The sequence below is a fragment of the Chiloscyllium punctatum genome, chromosome 13, assembly GCF_047496795.1.
Source record: "Chiloscyllium punctatum isolate Juve2018m chromosome 13, sChiPun1.3, whole genome shotgun sequence".
Lineage (NCBI taxonomy): Eukaryota > Metazoa > Chordata > Chondrichthyes > Orectolobiformes > Hemiscylliidae > Chiloscyllium > Chiloscyllium punctatum.
The window spans coordinates 77,361,508-77,380,371 of NC_092751.1; the positions used below are offsets into that span (position 1 = coordinate 77,361,508).

The 18,864-nt window shown below is 44.4% G+C and overlaps 10 non-coding genes across 10 annotated transcripts; all 10 read right to left on the minus strand.

The window, feature by feature from the left end:
* Nucleotides 1-1,475: 1,475 nt before the first annotated feature.
* Nucleotides 1,476-1,557, minus strand: trnas-aga (transfer RNA serine (anticodon AGA)). Its single transcript has one exon. It is a non-coding gene; the product is annotated as a tRNA-Ser (tRNA).
* Nucleotides 1,558-2,954: 1,397 nt separating this feature from the next.
* Nucleotides 2,955-3,027, minus strand: trnar-ucg (transfer RNA arginine (anticodon UCG)). Its single transcript has one exon. It is a non-coding gene; the product is annotated as a tRNA-Arg (tRNA).
* Nucleotides 3,028-5,154: 2,127 nt separating this feature from the next.
* trnas-aga (transfer RNA serine (anticodon AGA)) lies at nucleotides 5,155-5,236 on the minus strand. The gene has a single exon. It is a non-coding gene; the product is annotated as a tRNA-Ser (tRNA).
* Nucleotides 5,237-6,627: 1,391 nt separating this feature from the next.
* On the minus strand, nucleotides 6,628-6,700 carry trnar-ucg (transfer RNA arginine (anticodon UCG)). The gene has a single exon. It is a non-coding gene; the product is annotated as a tRNA-Arg (tRNA).
* A 2,127-nt stretch (nucleotides 6,701-8,827) lies between these two features.
* trnas-aga (transfer RNA serine (anticodon AGA)) lies at nucleotides 8,828-8,909 on the minus strand. The gene has a single exon. It is a non-coding gene; the product is annotated as a tRNA-Ser (tRNA).
* Nucleotides 8,910-10,316: 1,407 nt separating this feature from the next.
* trnar-ucg (transfer RNA arginine (anticodon UCG)) lies at nucleotides 10,317-10,389 on the minus strand. Its single transcript has one exon. It is a non-coding gene; the product is annotated as a tRNA-Arg (tRNA).
* Nucleotides 10,390-12,516: 2,127 nt separating this feature from the next.
* trnas-aga (transfer RNA serine (anticodon AGA)) lies at nucleotides 12,517-12,598 on the minus strand. The gene has a single exon. It is a non-coding gene; the product is annotated as a tRNA-Ser (tRNA).
* A 1,391-nt stretch (nucleotides 12,599-13,989) lies between these two features.
* On the minus strand, nucleotides 13,990-14,062 carry trnar-ucg (transfer RNA arginine (anticodon UCG)). The gene has a single exon. It is a non-coding gene; the product is annotated as a tRNA-Arg (tRNA).
* A 2,124-nt stretch (nucleotides 14,063-16,186) lies between these two features.
* On the minus strand, nucleotides 16,187-16,268 carry trnas-aga (transfer RNA serine (anticodon AGA)). Its single transcript has one exon. It is a non-coding gene; the product is annotated as a tRNA-Ser (tRNA).
* A 1,391-nt stretch (nucleotides 16,269-17,659) lies between these two features.
* Nucleotides 17,660-17,732, minus strand: trnar-ucg (transfer RNA arginine (anticodon UCG)). The gene has a single exon. It is a non-coding gene; the product is annotated as a tRNA-Arg (tRNA).
* Nucleotides 17,733-18,864: the final 1,132 nt, after the last annotated feature.

The following is an 18,864-nucleotide window of genomic DNA, read 5'->3' on the forward strand; positions in this document are numbered from 1 at the left end:
CCTCTATCTCCACTGACTCCACACACGACTTCCCACTATTATCCTTGATTGTCCCAAATTTAACTCTCGTCATTCTTTTATTCCTGACATACCTATGGAAAGCCTTAGCGTTAACCCTGATCCTATCTGCCAACAACTTCTCATGTCTCCTCCTGGCTCTTCCCAGCTCTCTTTTTAGGTCTTTCCTGAGATCGTTGGAAACCTCGAGTGCTCTAACTGAGTTTTCACGTTTTGTCCTAACATAAGACTTCTTGTTCTTCTTGACCAGGGATTCCACCTTCCTTAGTAAACCACGGCTCACGCGTTCTATATCTTCCTCCCTGCCTGACAGGTACATACTTATCGAGGACACACAGGAGCTTTTCCTTGACTAAGCTTCACATTTTTAATGTGCTCACCCCCTACAGTTTCCTACCCAACTCTGCGCTTCCTAAATCTTACCTCATTGCATCGTGATTTCCCTTCCACCAGCTGAAACTCTTGCTCCGTGGAGTACACCTATCCCTTTCCATCACGAAAGTAAACCTGAGAGAATTGTGATCGCTGTCTCCACAGTGCTCACCTACTTCCAAATCTAAAACCTGGCCAGGCTCGTTACCCAGTACTAAATCGAAAGTGGCTTCTTCCCTTGAAGGCATGTCTACATACTGTGTCAGGAATCCCTCCCGCACACACTGGACAAAAACTGACCCATCTATCGTACTCGTACTGTCGTGATCTCAGTCAATATTTGGATATTGTCTTGAGTGTTCCAGAGTTTTTCATTGTCCCACCGTCCAGATGAAGTTTGTATTGCTCACGTACGGGAGCGAGAATTCTTTCAATGTCTCAGATCAATTCCTGTGCCGAGAACATCAGAGTCAATGTCCCTTCCTCTACTCGGACTGACAATTTACACTTCTTCAATCTCCTGTGATTCCATTTCCCAAAGAGTTTCTCAAGATTTCCAAAGCTGGAGCCTAAATTATATGGTTTGCTTCCTAAACATTTTTCCAACTGCCAACTGACAATATGTTCAGAGTATCTCTTCACAATCCTCTGGCTTTTCCATGTCCAGGGATGAGAAGTCCCATTTGGTGGAGAGAGTTCCTAGGCTGGTGAGTTTCACTTTGGAACAAAGATGGTTAAGTGGCAATTTCCTCCGGTTGTTTGTAATGATGGGAGACGGAGCGGTGGGGAATGAGCACTCTGACGAGCAAGAGGAAGTGTTGCCAATGACCAGAGTCAGAGAACAGAGGACAAGGGATTAAAGGAATCTAATGAAAAGCAGCACTTCTGCTCAGGGCGTTCAATAACAACTGCAGAAATCCGATGTGTCGAGCAGTGTATCTGGAAAGAGAAACAGAGATAATGTTTTAAATGTGGAGCATTTCTGATGAAGAACTCGAGTTTCTCAAGTCTCATCAAATTACAGGCCTGGTTTGCAAAACAGGCTTTCGGAACTTTGAATTGTTCCAGCAGCAAAGCATGGATAGCGTAGTCAGCAGGATTCGAACCTACGTGGGGAAACCCCAATGGATTTCTAATCCATCGCCTTAACCACTCGGCCATGACTACAGACGGCACCGCACCCTGAGCACTGACCAAATCAGCCGTGATCTCATTGAAAGCTGCCGCTGACTTGAGTGAAATGTTTCCATCTCCATTCATACCTTTGCTGTCATTTGTAAGGTGCGAGACACCAATGTCAAAGAAGAAAAGCACAAAGTTAGGAAAAGATATTTGCAGCAAAATTGAGTCAAAATTATTTATTGAAAGGAAAATCACACTTGGCAATTTGCTCGATCTCTTTGCGAACATGACCAGCAGAGGTAATCAAGGGAGCTATTGATCTGAGTATTCTTGGACATGAAACAAACAAAGGTTAGTGACATATTCATTTCTTTATTTACCGAACGAAATGGTCTTTCCTGATGGTTACAATGAAAGAGATGGTTCCCAATAAAAGACAGAGATCAAGTCGCTTGTAGATATACTTCAATGTGATACGATTCACTTTCAGCCCCTAATTACCCCAGAGATGGAGGGGGTGAGTTACTTTTCTTCACTCTTCAATTCCACAGCATGGAGGTACAGATATGAAACCGCCAGAGATGGAGTTCTTGAATTGGGAACCAGCGACACTGAAGGAACTCGGCAGGAGTGAGGACTGCAGATGCTGGAAACCTGATTTTAGATCAGAAAATGCTGGAAAAGCACAGCAGCATCCGAGGAGCAGGAAAGTCGATGTTTCTGTTGCCAGTCTTTCTGCGTTCCGCAAACAATTTTCGTTTTAGGCTCAGATTTCCAGCAACTGCAGCTATTTGTATTATGTTAACATTCATAATGTTTTGGACAAAACCAATGACCTGCTAGCATCGGAAAATCGGCAGAAGTACTGGTACACCGATATGTTAGCTGAACAATACAACCATTCCATGAGCGGGAATACGATCCGGGCCACGGTGCTGAGAGTACCGAATCTTCACAAGTAAATAACAAGACAAGGCGATAGATACTATCGTATTTAGTGTAAATAAAACACCCTTTATGAACATTTTCGTTGCAGATTATTTTCAACTTGACTTCGTAGATTTACAAAGTGGGAAAAGGCCATTCCGCCTGATCAGAGAGCCATCTATTCCAGTCGCAGTTTCCAACTTTGGCCCAAAGTGTCGTGTGTTCTAATGTTCCCAGGGCAAATGTCAATGACTTTATCCTGTGTTCTTAAATGGCACAGATGTATGACACTTCCACAACGACTTGTCACTCTTTTGAGGAACTCATGCTCATTTTCACCCACAAAGGGAGACACACAGAAAGGCACCCCGAAACCGACAGAGGTCTCCGTTGTGGTGAGCTGGAATTTGAAATGGACAATAAGACAAATGCAAGTTTTAAATGTGGAAGCACAGAAGCGACGTCCCGGCAGGGGAGCGTCAACGAGGGGCACGGTTAAAGTGAGAGATTCCCCACGAGCCAGGTAGGACTCGAACCTACAATCTTCTGATCCGAAGTCAGACGCGTTATCCATTACGCTACTGGCCCAATAGACACGTGCAGGTACGGCAGAATGTCGATATGTAATGCCATGGACTTTCACGGAATCAGAATTAAAAAGGTGAACAAGCAGCGAAGATAATCACCAACACTGCTTCACTTCGAAGTTTCCAATTTGTGAAGCAGTGCCTTTCACTGGCAAAGGAGAAACATTTGTCCAGAGCTGCCTGCTTCAGGGTCGCCTCCTTCTCTGCTGGAAGTGCCCATCGTTTTATTCACATTCACGACGCGATTTCATGATCTACTCCAGTGAAAACGTGTCATGGTGTCGTCTAAGCAAGACCCTGCCGAAACTCAGCGAGAGACATCTGCTCATTTCGAGCTCAGGATGTGGAATTAGACGAGCTGCGTGACACCTTTTATTGGCGCCGCCACTTCACTGCAAATTAGCGGCTCAAAACGAGCCGTTGTTCGCATCAGCTTGATTTGTACCTTCCTGCAGTGCATTTGCTAAACAACATCAGATAGATCCCATCCGGCCCAGCTGACTTATCTATTTTCACACTCTGCAGTATTTCTAATATCTCTTCCTTGTGAACCTCAATCTCTTCTAGTCTAGACGCAAGTATCTCTGTATCTTCCTCGCCAACATTTTCATTATCTATAGCGAACTCTGTCGAAAAATATTTATTTAGTGCTTCCTCTATCTCCACTGACTCCACACACGACTTCCCACTATTATCCTTGATTGTCCCAGATTTAACTCTCGTCATTCTTTTATTCCTGACATACCTATGGAAAGCCTTAGCGTTAACCCTGATCCTATCTGCCAACAACTTCTCATGTCTCCTCCTGGCTCTTCCCAGCTCTCTTTTTAGGTCTTTCCTGAGATCGTTGGAAACCTCGAGCGCTCTAACTGAGTTTTCACGTTTTGTCCTAACATAAGACTTCTTGTTCTTCTTGACCAGGGATTCCACCTTCCTTAGTAAACCACGGCTCACGCGTTCTATATCTTCCTCCCTGCCTGGCAGGTACATACTTATCGAGGACACACAGGAGCTTTTCCTTGACTAAGCTTCACATTTTTAATGTGCTCACCCCCTACAGTTTCCTACCCAACTCTGCGCTTCCTAAATCTTACCTCATTGCATCGTGATTTCCCTTCCACCAGCTGAAACTCTTGCTCCGTGGAGTACACCTATCCCTTTCCATCACGAAAGTAAACCTGAGAGAATTGTGATCGCTGTCTCCACAGTGCTCACCTACTTCCAAATCTAAAACCTGGCCAGGCTCGTTACCCAGTACTAAATCGAAAGTGGCTTCTTCCCTTGAAGGCATGTCTACATACTGTGTCTGGAATCCCTCCCGCACACACTGGACAAAAACTGACCCATCTATCGTACTCGTACTGTCGTGATCTCAGTCAATATTTGGATATTGTCTTCAGTGTTCCAGAGTTTTTCATTGTCCCACCGTCCAGATGAAGTTTGTATTGCTCACGTACGGGAGCGATAATTCTTTCAATGTCTCAGATCAATTCCTGTGCCGAGAACATCAGAGTCAATGTCCCTTCTTCTACTCGGACTGACAATTTACACTTCTTCAATCTCCTGTGATTCCATTTCCCAAAGAGTTTCTCAAGATTTCCAAAGCTGGAGCCTAAATTATATGGTTTGCTTCCTAAACATTTTTCCAACTGCCAACTGACAATATGTTCACAGTATCTCTTCACAATCCTCTGGCTTTTCCATGTCCAGGGATGAGAAGTCCCATTTGGTGGAGAGAGTTCCTAGGCTGGTGAGTTTCACTTTGGAACAAAGATGGTTAAGTGGCAATTTCCTGCGGTTGTTTGTAATGATGGGAGACGGAGCGGTGGGGAATGAGCACTCTGATGAGCAAGAGGAAGTGTTGCCAATGACCAGAGTCAGAGAACAGAGGACAAGGGATTAAAGGAATCTAATGAAAAGCAGCACTTCTGCTCAGGGCGTTCAATAACAACTGCAGAAACCCGATGTGTCGAGCAGTGTATCTGGAAAGAGAAACAGAGATAATGTTTTAAATGTGGAGCATTTCTGATGAAGAACTCGAGTTTCTCAAGTCTCATCAAATTACAGGCCTGGTTTGCAAAACGGGCTTTCTGAACTTTGAATTGTTCCAGCAGCAAAGCACGGAAAACGTAGTCAGCAGGATTCGAATCTACGTGGGGAGACCCCAATGGATTTCTAATCCATCGCCTTAACCACTCGGCCATGACTACAGACGGCACTGCGTCCTGAGCACTGACCAAATCAGCCGTGATCTCATTGAAAGCTGCGGCTGACTTGAGTGAAATGTTTCCATCTCCATTCATACCTTTGCTGTCATTTGTAAGGTGCGAGACACCAATGTCAAAGAAGAAAAGCACAAAGTTAGGAAAAGATATTTGCAGCAAAATTGAGTCAAAATTATTTATTGAAAGGAAAATCACACTTGGCAATTTGCTTGATCTCTTTGCGAACATGACCAGCAGAGGTAATCAAGGGAGCTATTGATCTGAGTATTCTTGGACATGAAACAAACAAAGGTTAGTGACATATTCATTTCTTTATTTAGCGAACGAAATGGTCTTTCCTGATGGTTACAATGAAAGAGATGGTTCCCAATAAAAGACAGAGATCAAGTCGCTTGTAGATATACTTCAATGTGATACGATTCACTTTCAGCCCCGAATTACCCCAGAGATGGAGGGGGTGAGTTACTTTTCTTCACTCTTCAATTCCACAGCATGGAGGTACAGATATGAAACCGCCAGAGATGGAGTTCTTGAATTGGGAACCAGCGACACTGAAGGAACTCGGCAGGAGTGAGGACTGCAGATGCTGGAAACCTGATTTTAGATCAGAAAATGCTGGAAAAGCACAGCAGCATCCGAGGAGCAGGAAAGTCGATGTTTCTGTTGCCAGTCTTTCTGCGTTCCGCAAACAATTTTCGTTTTAGGCTCAGATTTCCAGCAACTGCAGCTATTTGTATTATGTTAACATTCATAATGTTTTGGACAAAACCAATGACCTGCTAGCATCGGAAAATCGGCAGAAGTACTGGTACACCGATATGTTAGCTGAACAATACAACCATTCCATGAGCGGGAATACGATCCGGGCCACGGTGCTGAGAGTACCGAATCTTCACAAGTAAATAACAAGACAAGGCGATAGATACTATCGTATTTAGTGTAAATAAAACACCCTTTATGAACATTTTCGTTGCAGATTATTTTCAACTTGTCTTCGTAGATTTACAAAGTGGGAAAAGGCCATTCCGCCTGATCAGAGAGCCATCTATTCCAGTCGCAGTTTCCAACTTTGGCCCAAAGTGTCGTGTGTTCTAACGTTCCCAGGGCAAATGTCAATGACTTTATCCTGTGTTCTTAAATGGCACAGATGTATGACACTTCCACAACGACTTGTCACTCTTTTGAGGAACTCATGCTCATTTTCACCCACAAAGGCACCCCCAAACCGACAGAGGTCTCCGTTGTGGTGAGCTGGAATTTGAAATGGACAATAAGACAAATGCAAGTTTTAAATGCGGAAGCACAGAAGCGACGTCCCGGCAGGGCTTTGCAGGGGAGCGTCAACGAGGGGCACGGTTAAAGTGAGACATTCCCCACAAGCCAGGTAGGACTCGAACCTACAATCTTCTGATCCGAAGTCAGACGCGTTATCCATTACGCTACTGGCCCAATAGACACGCACAGCAGCGGCAGAATGTCGATATGTAATGCCATGGACTTTCACGGAATCAGAATTAAAAAGGTGAACAAGCAGCGAAGATAATCACCAACACTGCTTCACTTCGAAGTTTCCAATTTGTGAAGCAGTGCCTTTCACTGGCAAAGGAGAAACATTTGTCCAGAGCTGCCTGCTTCAGGGTCGCCTCCTTCTCTGCTGGAAGTGCCCATCGTTTTATTCACATTCACGACGCGATTTCATGATCTACTCCAGTGAAAACGTGTCATGGTGTCGTCTAAGCAAGACCCTGCCGAAACTCAGCGAGAGACATCTGCTCATTTCGAGCTCAGGATGTGGAATTAGACGAGCTGCGTGACACCTTTTATTGGCGCCGCCACTTCACTGCAAATTAGCGGCTCAAAACGAGCCGTTGTTAGCATCAGCTTGATTTGTACCTTCCTGCAGTGCATTTGCTAAACAACATCAGATAGATCCCATCCGGCCCAGCTGACTTATCTATTTTCACACTCTGCAGTATTTCTAATATCTCTTCCTTGTGAACCTCAATCTCTTCCAGTCTAGACGCAAGTATCTCTGTATCTTCCTCGCCAACATTTTCATTATCTATAGCGAACTCTGTCGAAAAATATTTATTTAGTGCTTCCTCTATCTCCACTGACTCCACACACGACTTCCCACTATTATCCTTGATTGTCCCAAATTTAACTCTCGTCATTCTTTTATTCCTGACATACCTATGGAAAGCCTTAGCGTTAACCCTGATCCTATCTGCCAACAACTTCTCATGTCTCCTCCTGGCTCTTCCCAGCTCTCTTTTTAGGTCTTTCCTGAGATCGTTGGAAACCTCGAGCGCTCTAACTGAGTTTTCACGTTTTGTCCTAACATAAGACTTCTTGTTCTTCTTGACCAGGGATTCCACCTTCCTTAGTAAACCACGGCTCACGCGTTCTATATCTTCCTCCCTGCCTGGCAGGTACATACTTATCGAGGACACACAGGAGCTTTTCCTTGAATAAGCTTCACATTTTTAATGTGCTCACCCCCTACAGTTTCCTACCCAACTCTGCGCTTCCTAAATCTTACCTCATTGCATCGTGATTTCCCTTCCACCAGCTGAAACTCTTGCTCCGTGGAGTACACCTATCCCTTTCCATCACGAAAGTAAACCTGAGAGAATTGTGATCGCTGTCTCCACAGTGCTCACCTACTTCCAAATCTAAAACCTGGCCAGGCTCGTTACCCAGTACTAAATCGAAAGTGGCTTCTTCCCTTGAAGGCATGTCTACATACTGTGTCAGGAATCCCTCCCGCACACACTGGACAAAAACTGACCCATCTATCGTACTCGTACTGTCGTGATCTCAGTCAATATTTGGATATTGTCTTGAGTGTTCCAGAGTTTTTCATTGTCCCACCGTCCAGATGAAGTTTGTATTGCTCACGTACGGGAGCGATAATTCTTTCAATGTCTCAGATCAATTCCTGTGCCGAGAACATCAGAGTCAATGTCCCTTCTTCTACTCGGACTGACAATTTACACTTCTTCAATCTCCTGTGATTCCATTTCCCAAAGAGTTTCTCAAGATTTCCAAAGCTGGAGCCTAAATTATATGGTTTGCTTCCTAAACATTTTTCCAACTGCCAACTGACAATATGTTCACAGTATCTCTTCACAATCCTCTGGCTTTTCCATGTCCAGGGATGAGAAGTCCCATTTGGTGGAGAGAGTTCCTAGGCTGGTGAGTTTCACTTTGGAACAAAGATGGTTAAGTGGCAATTTCCTGCGGTTGTTTGTAATGATGGGAGACGGAGCGGTGGGGAATGAGCACTCTGACGAGCAAGAGGAAGTGTTGCCAATGACCAGAGTCAGAGAACAGAGGACAAGGGATTAAAGGAATCTAATGAAAAGCAGCACTTCTGCTCAGGGCGTTCAATAACAACTGCAGAAACCCGATGTGTCGAGCAGTGTATCTGGAAAGAGAAACAGAGATAATGTTTTAAATGTGCAGCATTTCTGATGAAGAACTCGAGTTTCTCAAGTCTAATCAAATTACAGGCCTGGTTTGCAAAACGGGCTTTCTGAACTTTGAATTGTTCCAGCAGCAAAGCACGGAAAACGTAGTCAGCAGGATTCGAATCTACGTGGGGCGACCCCAATGGATTTCTAATCCATCTCCTTAACCACTCGGCCATGACTACAGACGGCATGGCGTTCTGAGCACTGACCAAATCAGCCGTGATCTCATTGAAAGCTGCCGCTGACTTGAGTGAAATGTTTCCATCTCCATTCATACCTTTGCTGTCATTTGTAAGGTGCGAGACACCAATGTCAAAGAAGAAAAGCACAAAGTTAGGAAAAGATATTTGCAGCAAAATTGAGTCAAAATTATTTATTGAAAGGAAAATCACACTTGGCAATTTGCTCGATCTCTTTGCGAACATGACCAGCAGAGGTAATCAAGGGAGCTATTGATCTGAGTATTCTTGGACATGAAACAAACAAAGGTTAGTGACATATTCATTTCTTTATTTAGCGAACGAAATGGTCTTTCCTGATGGTTACAATGAAAGAGATGGTTCCCAATAAAAGACAGAGATCAAGTCGCTTGTAGATATACTTCAATGTGATACGATTCACTTTCAGCCCCTAATTACCCCAGAGATGGAGGGGGTGAGTTACTTTTCTTCACTCTTCAATTCCACAGCATGGAGGTACAGATATGATTCCGCCAGAGATGGAGTTCTTGAATTGGGAACCAGCGACACTGAAGGAACTCGGCAGGAGTGAGGACTGCAGATGCTGGAAACCTGATTTTAGATCAGAAAATGCTGGAAAAGCACAGCAGCATCCGAGGAGCAGGAAAGTCGATGTTTCTGTTGCCAGTCTTTCTGCGTTCCGCAAACAATTTTCGTTTTAGGCTCAGATTTCCAGCAACTGCAGCTATTTGTATTATGTTAACATTCATAATGTTTTGGACAAAACCAATGAGCTGCTAGCATTGGAAAATCGGCAGAAGTACTGGTACACCGATATGTTAGCTGAACAATACAACCATTCCATGAGCGGGAATACGATCCGGGCCACGGTGCTGAGAGTACCGAATCTTCACAAGTAAATAACAAGACAAGGCGATAGATACTATCGTATTTAGTGTAAATAAAACACCCTTTATGAACATTTTCGTTGCAGATTATTTTCAACTTGTCTTCGTAGATTTACAAAGTGGGAAAAGGCCATTCCGCCTGATCAGAGAGCCATCTATTCCAGTCGCAGTTTCCAACTTTGGCCCAAAGTGTCGTGTGTTCTAATGTTCCCAGGGCAAATGTCAATGACTTTATCCTGTGTTCTTAAATGGCACAGATGTATGACACTTCCACAACGACTTGTCACTCTTTTGAGGAACTCATGCTCATTTTCACCCACAAAGGGAGACACACAGAAAGGCACCCCGAAACCGACAGAGGTCTCCGTTGTGTTGAGCTGGAATTTGAAATGGACAATAAGACAAATGCAAGTTTTAAATGCGGAAGCACAGAAGCGACGTCCCGGCAGGGCTTTGCAGGGGAGCGTCAACGAGGGGCACGGTTAAAGTGAGACATTCCCCACGAGCCAGGTAGGACTCGAACCTACAATCTTCTGATCCGAAGTCAGACGCGTTATCCATTACGCTACTGGCCCAATAGACACGCACAGCAGCGGCAGAATGTCGATATGTAATGCCATGGACTTTCACGGAATCAGAATTAAAAAGGTGAACAAGCAGCGAAGATAATCACCAACACTGCTTCACTTCGAAGTTTCCAATTTGTGAAGCAGTGTCTTTCACTGGCAAAGGAGAAACATTTGTCCAGAGCTGCCTGCTTCAGGGTCGCCTCCTTCTCTGCTGGAAGTGCCCATCGTTTTATTCACATTCACGACGCGATTTCATGATCTACTCCAGTGAAAACGTGTCATGGTGTCGTCTAAGCAAGACCCTGCCGAAACTCAGCGAGAGACATCTGCTCATTTCGAGCTCAGGATGTGGAATTAGACGAGCTGCGTGACACCTTTTATTGGCGCCGCCACTTCACTGCAAATTAGCGGCTCAAAACGAGCCGTTGTTAGCATCAGCTTGATTTGTACCTTCCTGCAGTGCATTTGCTAAACAACATCAGATAGATCCCATCCGGCCCAGCTGACTTATCTATTTTCACACTCTGCAGTATTTCTAATATCTCTTCCTTGTGAACCTCAATCTCTTCTAGTCTAGACGCAAGTATCTCTGTATCTTCCTCGCCAACATTTTCATTATCTATAGCGAACTCTGTCGAAAAATATTTATTTAGTGCTTCCTCTATCTCCACTGACTCCACACACGACTTCCCACTATTATCCTTGATTGTCCCAAATTTAACTCTCGTCATTCTTTTATTCCTGACATACCTATGGAAAGCCTTAGCGTTAACCGTGATCCTATCTGCCAACAACTTCTCATGTCTCCTCCTGGCTCTTCCCAGCTCTCTTTTTAGGTCTTTCCTGAGATCGTTGGAAACCTCGAGCGCTCTAACTGAGTTTTCACGTTTTGTCCTAACATAAGACTTCTTGTTCTTCTTGACCAGGGATTCCACCTTCCTTAGTAAACCACGGCTCACGCGTTCTATATCTTCCTCCCTGCCTGACAGGTACATACTTATCGAGGACACACAGGAGCTTTTCCTTGAATAAGCTTCACATTTTTAATGTGCTCACCCCCTACAGTTTCCTACCCAACTCTGCGCTTCCTAAATCTTACCTCATTGCATCGTGATTTCCCTTCCACCAGCTGAAACTCTTGCTCCGTGGAGTACACCTATCCCTTTCCATCACGAAAGTAAACCTGAGAGAATTGTGATCGCTGTCTCCACAGTGCTCACCTACTTCCAAATCTAAAACCTGGCCAGGCTCGTTACCCAGTACTAAATCGAAAGTGGCTTCTTCCCTTGAAGCCATGTCTACATACTGTGTCAGGAATCCCTCCCGCACACACTGGACAAAAACTGACCCATCTATCGTACTCGTACTGTCGTGATCTCAGTCAATATTTGGATATTGTCTTGAGTGTTCCAGAGTTTTTCATTGTCCCACCGTCCAGATGAAGTTTGTATTGCTCACGTACGGGAGCGAGAATTCTTTCAATGTCTCAGATCAATTCCTGTGCCGAGAACATCAGAGTCAATGTCCCTTCCTCTACTCGGACTGACAATTTACACTTCTTCAATCTCCTGTGATTCCATTTCCCAAAGAGTTTCTCAAGATTTCCAAAGCTGGAGCCTAAATTATATGGTTAGCTTCCTAAACATTTTTCCAACTGCCAACTGACAATATGTTCACAGTATCTCTTCACAATCCTCTGGCTTTTCCATGTCCAGGGATGAGAAGTCCCATTTGGTGGAGAGAGTTCCTAGGCTGGTGAGTTTCACTTTGGAACAAAGATGGTTAAGTGGCAATTTCCTGCGGTTGTTTGTAATGATGGGAGACGGAGCGGTGGGGAATGAGCACTCTGACGAGCAAGAGGAAGTGTTGCCAATGACCAGAGTCAGAGAACAGAGGACAAGGGATTAAAGGAATCTAATGAAAAGCAGCACTTCTGCTCAGGGCGTTCAATAACAACTGCAGAAATCCGATGTGTCGAGCAGTGTATCTGGAAAGAGAAACAGAGATAATGTTTTAAATGTGGAGCATTTCTGATGAAGAACTCGAGTTTCTCAAGTCTCATCAAATTACAGGCCTGGTTTGCAAAACGGGCTTTCGGGACTTTGAATTGTTCCAGCAGCAAAGCACGGATAACGTAGTCAGCAGGATTCGAACCTACGTGGGGAAACCCCAATGGATTTCTAATCCATCGCCTTAACCACTCGGCCATGACTACAGACGGCACCGCCTCCTGAGCACTGACCAAATCTGTCGTGATCTCATTGAAAGCTGCCGCTGACTTGAGTGAAATGTTTCCATCTCCATTCATACCTTTGCTGTCATTTGTAAGGTGCGAGACACCAATGTCAAAGAAGAAAAGCACAAAGTTAGGAAAAGATATTTGCAGCAAAATTGAGTCAAAATTATTTATTGAAAGGAAAATCACACTTGGCAATTTGCTCGATCTCTTTGCGAACATGACCAACAGAGGTAATCAAGGGAGCTATTGATCTGAGTATTCTTGGACATGAAACAAACAAAGGTTAGTGACATATTCATTTCTTTATTTAGCGAACGAAATGGTCTTTCCTGATGGTTACAATGAAAGAGATGGTTCCCAATAAAAGACAGAGATCAAGTCGCTTGTAGATATACTTCAATGTGATATGATTCACATTCAGCCCCTAATTACCCCAGAGATGGAGGGGGTGAGTTACTTTTCTTCACTCTTCAATTCCACAGCATGGAGGTACAGATATGATTCCGCCAGAGATGGAGTTCTTGAATTGGGAACCAGCGACACTGAAGGAACTCGGCAGGAGTGAGGACTGCAGATGCTGGAAACCTGATTTTAGATCAGAAAATGCTGGAAAAGCACAGCAGCATCCGAGGAGCAGGAAAGTCGATGTTTCTGTTGCCAGTCTTTCTGCGTTCCGCAAACAATTTTCGTTTTAGGCTCAGATTTCCAGCAACTGCAGCTATTTGTATTATGTTAACATTCATAATGTTTTGGACAAAACCAATGAGCTGCTAGCATCGGAAAATCGGCAGAAGTACTAGTACACCGATATGTTAGCTGAACAATACAACCATTCCATGAGCGGGAATACGATCCGGGCCACGGTGCTGAGAGTACCGAATCTTCACAAGTAAATAACAAGACAAGGCGATAGATACTATCGTATTTAGTGTAAATAAAACACCCTTTATGAACATTTTCGTTGCAGATTATTTTCAACTTGTCTTCGTAGATTTACAAAGTGGGAAAAGGCCATTCCGCCTGATCAGAGAGCCATCTATTCCAGTCGCAGTTTCCAACTTTGGCCCAAAGTGTCGTGTGTTCTAATGTTCCCAGGGCAAATGTCAATGACTTTATCCTGTGTTCTTAAATGGCACAGATGTATGACACTTCCACAACGACTTGTCACTCTTTTGAGGAACTCATGCTCATTTTCACCCACATAGGCACCCCCAAACCGACAGAGGTCTCCGTTGTGGTGAGCTGGAATTTGAAATGGACAATAAGACAAATGCAAGTTTTAAATGCGGAAGCACAGAAGCGACGTCCCGGCAGGGCTTTGCACGGGAGCGTCAACGAGGGGCACGGCTAAAGTGAGACATTCCCCACGAGCCAGGTAGGACTCGAACCTACAATCTTCTGATCCGAAGTCAGACGCGTTATCCATTACGCTACTGGCCCAATAGACACGCGCAGCAACGGCAGAATGTTGATATGTAATGCCATGGACTTTCACGGAATCAGAATTAAAAAGGTGAACAAGCAGCGAAGATAATCACCAACACTGCTTCACTTCGAAGTTTCCAATTTGTGAAGCAGTGCCTTTCACTGGCAAAGGAGAAACATTTGTCCAGAGCTGCCTGCTTCAGGGTCGCCTCCTTCTCTGCTGGAAGTGCCCATCGTTTTATTCACATTCACGACGCGATTTCATGATCTACTCCAGTGAAAACGTGTCATGGTGTCGTCTAAGCAAGACCCTGCCGAAACTCAGCGAGAGACATCTGCTCATTTCGAGCTCAGGATGTGGAATTAGACGAGCTGCGTGACACCTTTTATTGGCGCCGCCACTTCACTGCAAATTAGCGGCTCAAAACGAGCCGTTGTTAGCATCAGCTTGATTTGTACCTTCCTGCAGTGCATTTGCTAAACAACATCAGATAGATCCCATCCGGCCCAGCTGACTTATCTATTTTCACACTCTGCAGTATTTCTAATATCTCTTCCTTGTGAACCTCAATCTCTTCTAGTCTAGACGCAAGTATCTCTGTATCTTCCTCGCCAACATTTTCATTATCTATAGCGAACTCTGTCGAAAAATATTTATTTAGTGCTTCCTCTATCTCCACTGACTCCACACACGACTTCCCACTATTATCCTTGATTGTCCCAAATTTAACTCTCGTCATTCTTTTATTCATGACATACCTATGGAAAGCCTTAGCGTTAACCCTGATCCTATCTGCCAACAACTTCTCATGTCTCCTCCTGGCTCTTCCCAGCTCTCTTTTTAGGTCTTTCCTGAGATCGTTGGAAACCTCGAGCGCTCTAACTGAGTTTTCACGTTTTGTCCTAACATAAGACTTCTTGTTCTTCTTGACCAGGGATTCCACCTTCCTTAGTAAACCACGGCTCACGCGTTCTATATCTTCCTCCCTGCCTGACAGGTACATACTTATCGAGGACACACAGGAGCTTTTCCTTGAATAAGCTTCACATTTTTAATGTGCTCACCCCCTACAGTTTCCTACCCAACTCTGCGCTTCCTAAATCTTACCTCATTGCATCGTGATTTCCCTTCCACCAGCTGAAACTCTTGCTCCGTGGAGTACACCTATCCCTTTCCATCACGAAAGTAAACCTGAGAGAATTGTGATCGCTGTCTCCACAGTGCTCACCTACTTCCAAATCTAAAACCTGGCCAGGCTCCTTACCCAGTACTAAATCGAAAGTGGCTTCTTCCCTTGAAGCCATGTCTACATACTGTGTCAGGAATCCCTCCCGCACACACTGGACAAAAACTGACCCATCTATCGTACTCGTACTGTCGTGATCTCAGTCAATATTTGGATATTGTCTTGAGTGTTCCAGAGTTTTTCATTGTCCCACCGTCCAGATGAAGTTTGTATTGCTCACGTACGGGAGCGAGAATTCTTTCAATGTCTCAGATCAATTCCTGTGCCGAGAACATCAGAGTCAATGTCCCTTCCTCTACTCGGACTGACAATTTACACTTCTTCAATCTCCTGTGATTCCATTTCCCAAAGAGTTTCTCAAGATTTCCAAAGCTGGAGCCTAAATTATATGGTTTGCTTCCTAAACATTTTTCCAACTGCCAACTGACAATATGTTCACAGTATCTCTTCACAATCCTCTGGCTTTTCCATGTCCAGGGATGAGAAGTCCCATTTGGTGGAGAGAGTTCCTAGGCTGGTGAGTTTCACTTTGGAACAAAGATGGTTAAGTGGCAATTTCCTGCGGTTGTTTGTAATGATGGGAGACGGAGCGGTGGGGAATGAGCACTCTGACGAGCAAGAGGAAGTGTTGCCAATGACCAGAGTCAGAGAACAGAGGACAAGGGATTAAAGGAATCTAATGAAAAGCAGCACTTCTGCTCAGGGCGTTCAATAACAACTGCAGAAATCCGATGTGTCGAGCAGTGTATCTGGAAAGAGAAACAGAGATAATGTTTTAAATGTGGAGCATTTCTGATGAAGAACTCGAGTTTCTCAAGTCTCATCAAATTACAGGCCTTTGCAAAACAGGCTTTCGGAGCTTTGAATTGTTCCAGCAGCAAAGCACGGATAACGTAGTCAGCAGGATTCGAACCTACGTGGGGAAACCCCAATGGATTTCTAATCCATCGCCTTAACCACTCGGCCATGACTACAGACGGCAGCGCCCCCTGAGCACTGACCAAATCAGTCGTGATCTCATTGAAAGCTGCCGCTGACTTGAGTGAAATGTTTCCATCTCCATTCATACCTTTGCTGTCATTTGTAAGGTGCGAGACACCAATGTCAAAGAAGAAAAGCACAAAGTTAGGAAAAGATATTTGCAGCAAAATTGAGTCAAAATTATTTATTGAAAGGAAAATCACACTTGGCAATTTGCTCGATCTCTTTGCGAACATGACCAGCAGAGGTAATCAAGGGAGCTATTGATCTGAGTATTCTTGGACATGAAACAAACAAAGGTTAGTGACATATTCATTTCTTTATTTAGCGAACGAAATGGTCTTTCCTGATGGTTACAATGAAAGAGATGGTTCCCAATAAAAGACAGAGATTAAGTCGCTTGTAGATATACTTCAATGTGATACGATTCACTTTCAGCCCCTAATTACCCCAGAGATGGAGGGGGTGAGTTACTTTTCTTCACTCTTCAATTCCACAGCATGGAGGTACAGATATGAAACCGCCAGAGATGGAGTTCTTGAATTGGGAACCAGCGACACTGAAGGAACTCGGCAGGAGTGAGGACTGCAGATGCTGGAAACCTGATTTTAGATCAGAAAATGCTGGAAAAGCACAGCAGCATCCGAGGAGCAGGAAAGTCGATGTTTCTGTTGCCAGTCTTTCTGCGTTCCGCAAACAATTTTCGTTTTAGGCTCAGATTTGCAGCAACTGCAGCTATTTGTATTATGTTAACATTCATAATGTTTTGGACAAAACCAATGACCTGCTAGCATCGGAAAATCGGCAGAAGTACTGGTACACCGATATGTTAGCTGAACAATACAACCATTCCATGAGCGGGAATACGATCCGGGCCACGGTGCTGAGAGTACCGAATCTTCACAAGTAAATAACAAGACAAGGCGATAGATACTATCGTATTTAGTGTAAATAAAACACCCTTTATGAACATTTTCGTTGCAGATTATTTTCAACTTGTCTTCGTAGATTTACAAAGTGGGAAAAGGCCATTCCGCCTGATCAGAGAGCCATCTATTCCAGTCGCAGTTTCCAACTTTGGCCCAAAGTGTCGTGTGTTCTAATGTTCCCAGGGCAAATGTCAATGACTTTATCCTGTGTTCTTAAATGGCACAGATGTATGACACTTCCACAACGACTTGTCACTCTTTTGAGGAACTCATGCTCATTTTCACCCACAAAGGCACCCCCAAACCGACAGAGGTCTCCGTTGTGGTGAGCTGGAATTTGAAATGGACAATAAGACAAATGCAAGTTTTAAATGCGGAAGCACAGAAGCGACGTCCCGGCAGGGCTTTGCAGGGGAGCGTCAACGAGGGGCACGGTTAAAGTGAGACATTCCCCACGAGCCAGGTAGGACTCGAACCTACAATCTTCTGATCCGAAGTCAGACGTGTTATCCATTACGCTACTGGCCCAATAGACGCGCACAGAATGTCGATATGTAATGCCATGGACTTTCACGGAATCAGAATTAAAAAGGTGAACAAGCAGCGAAGATAATCACCAACACTGCTTCACTTCGAAGTTTCCAATTTGTGAAGCAGTGCCTTTCACTGGCAAAGGAGAAACATTTGTCCAGAGCTGCCTGCTTCAGGGTCGCCTCCTTCTCTGCTGGAAGTGCCCATCGTTTTATTCACATTCACGACGCGATTTCATGATCTACTCCAGTGAAAACGTGTCATGGTGTCGTCTAAGCAAGACCCTGCCGAAACTCAGCGAGAGACATCTGCTCATTTCGAGCTCAGGATGTGGAATTAGACGAGCTGCGTGACACCTTTTATTGGCGCCGCCACTTCACTGCAAATTAGCGGCTCAAAACGAGCCGTTGTTAGCATCAGCTTGATTTGTACCTTCCTGCAGTGCATTTGCTAAACAACATCAGATAGATCCCATCCGGCCCAGCTGACTTATCTATTTTCACACTCTGCAGTATTTCTAATATCTCTTCCTTGTGAACCTCAATCTCTTCTAGTCTAGACGCAAGTATCTCTGTATCTTCCTCGCCAACATTTTCATTATCTATAGCGAACTCTGTCGAAAAATATTTATTTAGTGCTTCCTCTATCTCCACTGACTCCACACACGACTTCCCACTATTATCCTTGATTGTCCCAGATTTAACTCTCGTCATTCTTTTATTCCTGACATACCTATGGAAAGCCTTAGCGTTAACCCTGATCCTATCTGCCAACAACTTCTCATGTCTCCTCCTGGCTCTTCACAGCTCTCTTTTTAGGTCTTTCCTGAGATCGTTGGAAACCTCGAGCGCTCTAACTGAGTTTTCACGTTTTGTCCTAACATAAGACTTCTTGTTCTTCTTGACCAGGGATTCCACCTTCCTTAGTAAACCACGGCTCACGCGTTCTATATCTTCCTCCCTGCCTGACAGGTACATACTTATCGAGGACACACAGGAGCTTTTCCTTGAATAAGCTTCACATTTTTAATGTGCTCACCCCCTACAGTTTCCTACCCAACTCTGCGCTTCCTAAATCTTACCTCATTGCATCGTGATTTCCCTTCCACCAGCTGAAACTCTTTCTCCGT